This window comes from Montipora capricornis, chromosome 8 (genome assembly GCF_036669925.1).
Source record: "Montipora capricornis isolate CH-2021 chromosome 8, ASM3666992v2, whole genome shotgun sequence".
In the NCBI taxonomy this organism is placed as follows: Eukaryota; Metazoa; Cnidaria; class Anthozoa; order Scleractinia; family Acroporidae; genus Montipora; species Montipora capricornis.
The window spans coordinates 42,544,865-42,554,864 of NC_090890.1; the positions used below are offsets into that span (position 1 = coordinate 42,544,865).

The following is a 10,000-nucleotide window of genomic DNA, read 5'->3' on the forward strand; positions in this document are numbered from 1 at the left end:
GTTGCCCGTTGTCAACGCAACTTGTGTTGTATCAACTCCTTCCCTCGGGCCAATTACACATTTCCATCATGCGTGTATGTCGGTATTGTTTTTACATTTATTTTGTAGCGGTCACGGTCATTCAGTTGTAACTGACGCACGCACGCAAACAATCCACCGATATTGATTACCATTAATTTATTTGTAGCTGGGTTCCTTGTTCCTGCTCAACACGTTCCAACGAAGACTTTGCCAGGTAATGAGACACTCCTAATTGATTATTTTTTTGTTGTTTGATTGAACTATACTGCTTTCTGTTCTTTAATTAGTTGTACATTGTGATCACATAATATGCCTTATAAGCCTGCTTTAAATTAAACTCTTTACTGTTTCTCATTGTTTAATAGCAAGAACAAGTAATGCATGCGTAATAAATTTCCTACTCGCCTCTCTTTTCTTTTCTTTGGATTAAAGTCAGTAACTATGTCGGCACACATTCCTTTTATGCATAACTTAACTGTTTATTTTCTGAGTGATCATTCAGAAGCTTGGCTGGGGTTCACGAACGCAGGCACGCACCGCGCACGCAAACAATCAACCAATGCTGCTTGCAAATTAATTCATTTGCAACGACTCGAGGAACATATCAAGGTAATAAGTAACATTAGCCTGAGGGTGTAATAAATTATTTGTTTCTTGTGTGATGGAACCATGAACTGCCCACCATTCTGAGAAAGTAAGTAAATAATATGCATCTTGAATTATTCCTGAACAGAGAAGGTTTGTTTTTGAATTCGCTTAGATTCAAACTTGAGGGTGCCACAAAGCAAAATGACGATTGAGAAAGCATTCAATCAGTTTTAGCCATGACAAACTCTTTATGTCTACTCGCTTTAAAGTTTTACATAAAGCTAAGCAAGACCAGAGCCTCGTATAATGTATGCGTTCTAATCACAACTTTGAACCCATGTATTTTTTGAGTTGTTCCTAGCAATCATGAACAGTCATCTCACCTCGATCCGTTCTCTTGAGAACCTTTCAGCTTTCCGCTTCAGTTCCACTCTTTTTGCATACTAGGCATAAATGATTTGTGTTATGAAAGTTAAAATGGATAACCACATTAAATCATCAAATTTTGCAGAGTCATTTCTTGTTGTCGAGCCTCACGTCGATTAGTACCCATTTTGGTAAGTTGCTCAGGCCACCTGGAAAACATGGACTGGACTCTGGACTGGACTCTGGACTGGACTCTGGACTGGACCCTGGACTGGACTTTATTAAACGAAGTTAATATTTAACCAATAATATAACGATTAACCGTTTCTATTTAATTGAATGAGAATGAGAATGGATGTTTTTTCCAACGAAAACGAAAACATAAACGAAAAATCGAACAATGCTGCCCAGTAACAATTCAAGCTACTATTACGTGAATGTTGTGACAACGATATATCTCATCCGTGCGCTGTCTAAAGAATGTTAGGAATGTAGTCCAATTCAATATATTCGATATGTTAAGCGCGATCTCTTTGCGCACTATTTCTACTATTGAACCAGCTAGGAAACTGCAAACTAAGCACTTCAGTTGTTTACAGCGGTAAATTAACGTTACAAACCCCCCCACTTCTACGCTATGGCTATGAATGCGTGAACGCTGTGAAAGTTTGAAGTCCTAACGAGACAATGTAATGTCGTCACGCGATCCTATCTCGTGCGTGTGCTATTTTAGAAATGTAGCGGACCACCCCTATAGTGAAGATTTTTATCACGTTCCAGTTCTTATCACACAAACGTTCATTTCACACGAAACCACGCTGATGTAATTGTATCGATAACACTAAAAAGGTTGATGACAGTATGTTTTTTTCGGTGTATCCAGTACCGATGGTAATTTGTGAAAGACTGTAACTGCAAAAATATTCGAAAAAGAAAAGAAAGTGACGAAGCTACTATACATTCTTGTGCAGTTAATTTGTGCATTGTATGGAATGGGAATAAAGCAGCGTACGAAAAAGGACGATTGTCTAATAAAGGCTAAAGGATTGCCTAACAAAGGCTATTTATTCCGAAACGAAAAGATATTCCTGATAAGATATTTCAAAGCAAGATAATTTTAAGGCGTTGTGGATCCCTCCCTGTTGCATATGCATCTGTGCATCGTGTGCGGCTAGTAACATGTCATAACGAAAAATCGGACAATGCTGCCTAGAAAATTTAAATCAAGTCACTCAATATTTTCAATATGTTAAGCGCGATCGCTTTGCGCAGTATTTCTACAATTGAACCAGCTAGCACTACAAACTAAGCACTTCAGTTGTTTACAGTGGTAAATTAACTTTACAAACCCCGCCACTTGTACGCTTGGCTATGATTGCGTAAGCTCTGGAAAGAAGCAGACTAACAACAATTTTTATAAAAGTGACGACACATTTGAAATTAAATTTGCAAGACATGTTTCGGTCGTGCAACGACCATGTTCAGTTGAAAGTAGAATTAATTTGAAGTTACATTTGAATTTATAATATGCTAAACAAAGATAAATAACAACGTGAAATAAATTGGGAATCTGACAAAATAGCCAAAGGTAACAAAAAAGAGTGTACAATGGAACATGTTGATTAGAACGAGAGAGTTAAATTAGCATGATATAATTGCTTATTATATCAGGAGCAACCTTCTTTAAATAAGCAATTATATCATGTTAATTCAACTCTCTCGTTCTAATCAACATGTTCCGTTGTACACTCTTTTTTGTTACCTTTGGCTATTTTGCTAGATTCCCAATTTATTTCACGTTGTTATTTATCTTTGTTTAGCATATTATAAATTCAAATTAATTCTACTTTCAACTGAAGATGGTCGTTGCACGACCGAAACATGTCTTGCAAATTTAATTTCAAATGTGTCGTCACTTTTATAAAAATTGCGTAAGCACTGTGAAAGTTTGAAGTCATCACGTAACAATGTAATGTCGCCAGGCGATCCTATCTCGTGCGTGTGCTATTTTTAGAATGTAGTCCGCTTCAAACACAAGGCTAGATAAGTTATGGGATGGGAAGAGGGGGTGGCAAATACCAAAACATTGTTGCCAGGAGCACGGTTTTTGAGCGTCCCCGAACGTCTCTCTGTGTCAAATTTTTTGCAAAGCCATTTTGGGATTTAAATCTCGGTCTCGCAATCAAAACCCAAAGTCGCGGTCTGGCAGACAAAAACGCTAGTCTCTCCAGAAAATGTAAAAAAATACAAAAAAAATGTGTAAGAAATATCCTACACATATCATGTTCATAATTAATTGTTTCTCGATAACCTCTCGGCTCAGCCAACTTGTATTTATACGTTTATAAACCAAGTTTATCTCTAATGAAGTCGTTGTGGTCCTGTACAAAAAATGTCTCCCTTATGTCAGTAGGGATGGAGTGAACATGGGTGCCCGCTTATTAACACACTCTCTTAGAGGATGAAAATAAACATTGGACTCTTTTCCAAGTTTCTTCTCGCCTTCCTGCATGTATTCCCTTCTCATTTTCCCCACAATTACGAGGTCAAGTGGTGGCCGCGGGATAGCCGGAGGCTCTCGTAATTTCTGATTGCAGCCGTAGCAAACAGACACTTTGCTATTGCAAAAATAAAGAGAGGTTAGTACAAAGGCTCCTGATGAAGGGGAGGGCTTTTTACCAGAAGCTTGAGCGGTCGCTTGTTCACCGGTTGGTTGTTGACGGGCTGCTTGTTGTGCGTGTTGACCGACCAGTTGTTGACCGGCCAACTGTTGACCGGTTACTGCTTGTTGAGCGTGATGACCGACTGGATGTTCACCGTGTTGACTGGCTGGTGGTTGACCGTGTTGACCTGATGTTTGTTGCCTGGCTGATAGTTCACCGGTTGCTTGTTCAACGGTGGCTTCTCGTCCAGTTAATTGTTCAATTGCTAAGGCAGGGGCAGGATAGTTATATTCTTCGACTGTAGGGTGTTTGATCCGCACAGGGCCACCTTTCCGTCGCGATGTGGACTTGGTTCCTTTTTTTCCTCTGCCCTTTGGCATGTCGAGGAGAGCAAGAGACGTCACATCGGGTTTCGCCTTCAAAGCTACATTGTTCAGGAAAAGCACTGCCTCCTCATAACCTTCGGCTACTACCAAAGTATGAGCGCAGAATTTATATGTGGCCCAGTTTACGCAAGAGCTGTCGCATGTGAACTTGCCGTTTCCTTTGCGAAGTACTTTGTGTGGGTTATGCGGGGAAGATTTGCTAGCAACGTATGTGGTTTCGTCGCCAAATTGGTGAATATCGCTTTCTGCACAACTTAGAATTTGGTTAGCCTTAGCGAAGATATCCTTAAGTTTTAAAAACGGGACGTGGAGGATGTTTGTTTCCTCCGGTGAAATTGAAATGAAAGAGAAATCTAAGGAAGAGGCTGGGTCTTCAGAGCGTGGTGGTTCCTCTGAAACAATAGTCAGCACATATAATTTTTCGAAGGCTCTTTTTTTCTGTTCTTCGGTCATGCTATAGAATTTTCTTTCTTCCAACTTTTTACTGGTGTATTTGTCGTCGAGAAACCACTCTCCCCGCCCACACATTGCCAAATACTTAAGTGTCTCTTGCCTTGAGACTACTTTGCGAATTAGTTCAACGCATTCAAGAATTCCTAGATTTGTTTTGTTTTTACAGTGTTTCAGAATAAAATTACCACACTCACTACCGTTTTGAGTGTAGACCTCGGGGGGGGGGGGGGGGGGTAGCCCAGTCCTGCCATCATCCTTGTTGTGGCTCCCATGCAAGAGAGTATTAGAGGGGCTTTCTGGCGAACAAAGTATTCGTAAAATTGCCTACCCTTCACATGCCTTTTATCCCAAACTGGACGAAGAAGATTAAGTCGGTGTTGAAAATCTTGCTCGGTTAAGCAATCCACCAGGCCTGGTTCTCGAACAGTCCCACTTCTCCTTCCAAATATTTCCTTTTTATATTCGTATGCCAGTGATTTCTGTATTCCCAAGTCTGTCAGTTTTCTCATTACATTGTCTTCCATATGGATATCACACAGCAAGTGTATAGCGAAGGGAAAAACAGTTCCAAATGCTTTGTATAGATTTTTCTCTTCGTCCGTTCCGTAACATAGAATGTTTTTTAACTTAGGGTTTAACTGCACTACGGAAGAAGCCAAGGCATAATATGACTCATATAGCCGTTGCTGGTGTAGCATAATTGGACCGATCATCACGGGATGACAGTTATTTTTTGTCTTTAAATGAAGATTTCTATACGTTGTCACTGCAACATAAAAGTCGCCCATATTGAAAGTGACATCTACGCTCAGAGGTGAGAACAATTCCGGATTAGTGCAAAATTGTTCCAATTCCTTTAGTTGTCGGTTAGTGCAGAGTATCACTTGAAGTTCGGGAGATGAATGCACTCGTCGGACAAATGCGGTACCTGGGTCCCTGCTCTCGACTTTGCACATCTGCATTAGTTCCACCACAGCATCAGGGGCCTTACTTGTTTTAGAATGGCCACTTACCGACCTTCTGTAGTCTGATACCTGTTGGTAGCTCCTCGCGTATTCCCCGGGAAATGATAAATGTCTTACTCCACCTTTTTCTTCAATAATCCGATGGAATACTTCTTTCGGTCGTGAGGCTTGTGACAATTTCTTAATCTCTTCTTTTGTGCTTTTCTGCGTTGGCGAGAATGCCTTACCGCTTTTAGAGTTCCCATGAGACTGCGGTTGAAGAGTCCTTTTCCCTTTAGTAAAGTTGTACTGCATAAAAGCATACTCTGCCAAGTTGCCTGCAGGATCTGTGAGCAAATAATAATCGGTTTTAGATAACGGATACCGGATACATCTAACGGAATTCAGGCGATTTGGAACTCATGCACTTGGCTTAGTAAATGTCGTGCTTGATTTCGAGTGCTAACGTTTATAATCACAAATGCCACAGGCCAAACAGTGTTTCTTGTAAGACTTAAATTCTGCATGTAAATTATCACGTACCTCTAATCAAAACGAAATTTCTTTTCACATCTTTGAATTTTGAGTGGCAATAAAACCTTCTCTCAATTGTGAAAAGGTCATGTCTACTGTGAGGGTGCACTACAACTTTTATCGACCCATGGTCCTGTTTTTCGGCGTAGAAAGTCTTCGTCCCTGTCCCTTTCCACAGACCACAACCATCTGTTAAGACATCATGAATATCTGCAAAACATTCTGTTTTAAAAACATAAACTCTGCTGCTTGAGACGTCTAGGGGCTTGTAAGTAGCTACACGCTCTTCAGTAGGTGTGCCCAGTAAAAGTTTTGCCGCATCCTCAGTCGACATGCCCTTTTTCTTGGAAGCGAAGTAAATCGGAGGTAAAGCTTCAACATCGCCTTCGTCGAGGTCCTCAATTTCATTATCCTCGCTTTCTGATCGCGTCGAAGAGTCAGACTGGAAAGGAACGACAATAAGCCTTAGGAATAACTTACAGAACCAGTGAGTATAGAGTAGATTGCTTGTTTCTCAGTTGCGCACCCTTTTCGGATTTCGGGTTACATATGACGTTCCTACAAGCCTTCTTGAAGGCAGATGTTACAGTGAAATCATCTCTGACTAAAGTTCGGTTAATTCATTGAGTTAATAAAAACAAAATGTGCAAGTAAAACGTTGAAAAAAGAAAATGCATGAACAGCCAACACATTAAGGATTTGCCGCACAACCAATTGTGAAGAAAAACTCCATCTCTTACAGCCACATGAAGGGAAACTGGCCACTGTAAGTTTCTTTCTGCTATGTAACATGTTGTTTTTTTCTTAAAGCTGTGCAGGTTTTTTTTTTTGTATTTGTATTGTCGAATGCGTTTTCTGATTTTGGGTCGGTCGGTCGGAAAAGGAAAAAAAAACAAAAAAATAAAATTGGAAAAGGGGTCTGGAACTAGGAGGCTCGGTACCTCAGCATAATATCCGTGGCACCTGGAAACAAAAAGTTTAAAAAGTCAACATGGCGGCAATGAAGGAAGGAAAAATCGGCGTCGTTGAGAGTAAGTGTTCTCTGTACTTGAAGTATGAAGTAAAAACAATCTGTAAGGCAAAAAATTGTTGGCAGTTGTTTGAAATGTTTCATTGCCTTCTGCGAAAATCTGGGTCGGTCGGACGACGCTAAACAGAGAAAAAAAAGGGGGATGGCTTTTGTCCTGCACGAATTTTTTTTCCGACAAGCACTTACAGGAATTTTTTTTTTTTTTCAAACTCACCCACCCACCCCCTCAACAGTTAAATGGTCAGCCCCTGCTGTTACGTTAATACGTACAGTGCAGCTTTCCGGTTGCTCTGAATCGCTGGATAGTATGACAGCTGATGCTCTCCTTTTAATTTTTTTGCCTTTGTTACCAACCTATAAAAAAAGCAAGTAATTGCAAATGAAGTATATCAATTTACGACTTGAGAGATATGTAGATGTCATTGGAATAATTGAAACCATTTTTTCTTCTTAAAAAGTCTATTTGTACTTGCGCTGCTTACGAAACGGACATTTACAAGCAAAAATAGAGCAGGGTTGATGATGTGGTTAAAGGTATTGTGGGGCCCATACTGAGTCGAGCAACTAATAATAGTATTCATGCCAGTAATTTCAATATCATACGTACACTGCTTCTTCTTCCTTCTTCAGATTCACTCCAAACATTGAAATGTCTTCTTTTTCTTGTATGTTTCCCAGTGACAGATTTCTGGCCGTTGCCACGAACCTGAAGGGAAGGAGCATAATATATCATATCATAAGCGTGACCAATATTTAAGACTGTTTAGTGTTGCAGTTGTTTGTTTGTTTGTCTTTTCCTGTTTGACCACCTAGAACCTCACGCATCCGATAATAGAGCTTAGTAAATAGCTGCCCAAGTCGTTTGTAAGAGCAAAGGAAATTTTATTATAAATTCAAACTGCTGCGCGTCATCCCACTTTTTTGTCGAGGGTCGAGACTCGATGTACCAATATACCGTAAAAGCCCTATTAATGTCAGGTCTCATTAACGGGGGGCGTATTAGAGAGGGAGGGGTGGGGGGGAGCTTACTTCAAATCTTTAAACACCCTGTTTTCTTCTTAAAACAGTTTTTGTATAAAACTAAAACAACCACAGGGAAATTTGATTATCTACTACAGAGCAGCAAACAGTATTACGTGTTTTGGTGTTTTTAAAAAACAAAACAAAAAACATAAACAGCTGGACCACATGAAGTTGATTTCGTAAGAGGGAATAGGAGGGACTTATTATAAAATCTTATGTCCCAAAACGGGGAGGGGGGCTTATTAGAGATGGGGGGGGGGGGGGGGTGGGGTTATTACACGAAACGAATTCCAGACGGGGGTTTATTAGAGAAGGAGGTTAATAGAGCTTTTACGGTATAGTAATGTTATCCTTGTTTCCCTCGCAGCCGTTTATATTGTCGTCATGCAAAGCTCCTTGGCTCCTGCGGGGCACGTTTAACATTTTTGCACATGAATGTACTCATCATGCTCAGCCAGGGGGTGTAGTAGTATACCAATATACCCGGTTTTTTTTCCCATAACATACAAAAAATACCATAAAATTGTATAACGTGTGATACTTAATATCTAAAGTTATCTTAAAGCATGTAATTCATGTCTGTATACCTAAAATTCAGAAAGAGCCAGATGCTTTATACCCGAATTGTAACATGAAAATACCATATACCTGGATTAAAATGGCTCTAGATACCGTATACCCAAAACCCCTAGCCGGGCCTGACTCATTTCTTGTCTGTATGCATTCCTATCACGTGTAATCAGATATTCTTGAACTTTCCAAAAAAAATGCTGCTATCGTCCATGAAGGGAACACTTTCCCGTTAGCAAACACCTTTCCGTTTCGCAGAAGAGTAATTCATAATAATTCATAAATTGTCATGGTAACACATTGAGTTTATATTTTTTTTTCTTTTAGCAATAGCTTTGATTAGTGCCGACACGTGGCAAATTAAATGTGAACCAAATATTCCGTGACCTTCGCGTTTGGCAATTATCGATAAGGAAACTTTAAAGATGAAGAGAAAGAAGGGTGAGATCGAATGACTCCTACAGGTAGTTTTTTTTGTTTGTTTGTTTGCTGCTGTTGTTGTTGTTGTTTTTTTTTTTTTGCTTTGTAAATGAACAGCAGAGACGCACACTATCTAGCCAATCGATTCAGATTGACCGTAAAAGATAATAAAAATAAAATAAAAAATTAGAAACGCAAGCGGCTATATTTCCATGACAAGTACCAAGTAACGAGATAAAAGAAAAGACAACATAATATCGCAGGATACCTGTCAGCTCTTTTTGCGAGTCAAGTGCAGTTTAATAATGAAAATTAGATAAATAATTTCTTGTATTACATACCTGCGCTTTACTCGCAAGTATTGTACAAGTAAAAATTATCAGAAAAGAACAAGTTTTAATTACGTTTGTTTTTTTCCCAGTGCCTTTTCCACTGCTGCTATCACCATCACTGACGTTGATGACATCTGGATCGTTTTCCTGCAAAACATATGAATGAACATGAATATTAATTTTGAGCTTTGGAAGCGTTGTTATATTGATAATTTCCAATTGGAAGGCGTGCAATTCCCGGGAAATACTCTTCTTCCTCCCACGACTCAAATTGCCGTGTTTTCTCTTTCTTTTCCTTCATCCAAAGAAAAACTGAAACACTTTGTTTTACAAAATGCACTATTATGACAGCATCTACATTAACAATGGGGGATGATGTATTAATCTGTTTTAATGTCCAATAATGTCAGACTAATCTTAGCAAAACCTGTTAAAGCCTTAGTTCACCGTGTCCTACCTTTTTATATTGATAATTTCCAATTGGAAGGCGTGCAATTCCCGGGGAATACTCTTCTTCCTCCCATGACTCAAATTGTCTTGTTTTCTCTTTCTTTTCCTTCATTCACAGAAAAAAACTTTGTTTTACAAAATGCACTATTATGACAGCATCTACATTAACAATGAGGGATAGTGTATAATCTGTTTTAATGTCAAATAATGTCAGACTAAC

General features: G+C 39.4%; 1 long non-coding RNA gene across 2 annotated transcripts in view; it reads right to left on the reverse strand.

The window, feature by feature from the left end:
- The window catches only part of LOC138059357 (uncharacterized), a 5,013-nt gene extending 3,838 nt beyond the window's left edge, over positions 1-1,175 (reverse strand). Inside the window, exons 1-2 of one of the 2 annotated variants that reach the window (XR_011134200.1) lie at positions 1,147-1,175; positions 993-1,052 (exon numbers count right to left, since the gene is read on the reverse strand). This is a non-coding gene — a long non-coding RNA (uncharacterized lncRNA). Of the gene's footprint in view, positions 1-992 lie in introns of both variants that reach the window. The other variant, XR_011134199.1, reaches the window with a different exon arrangement.
- Between the last annotated feature and the right edge of the window lie 8,825 nt (positions 1,176-10,000).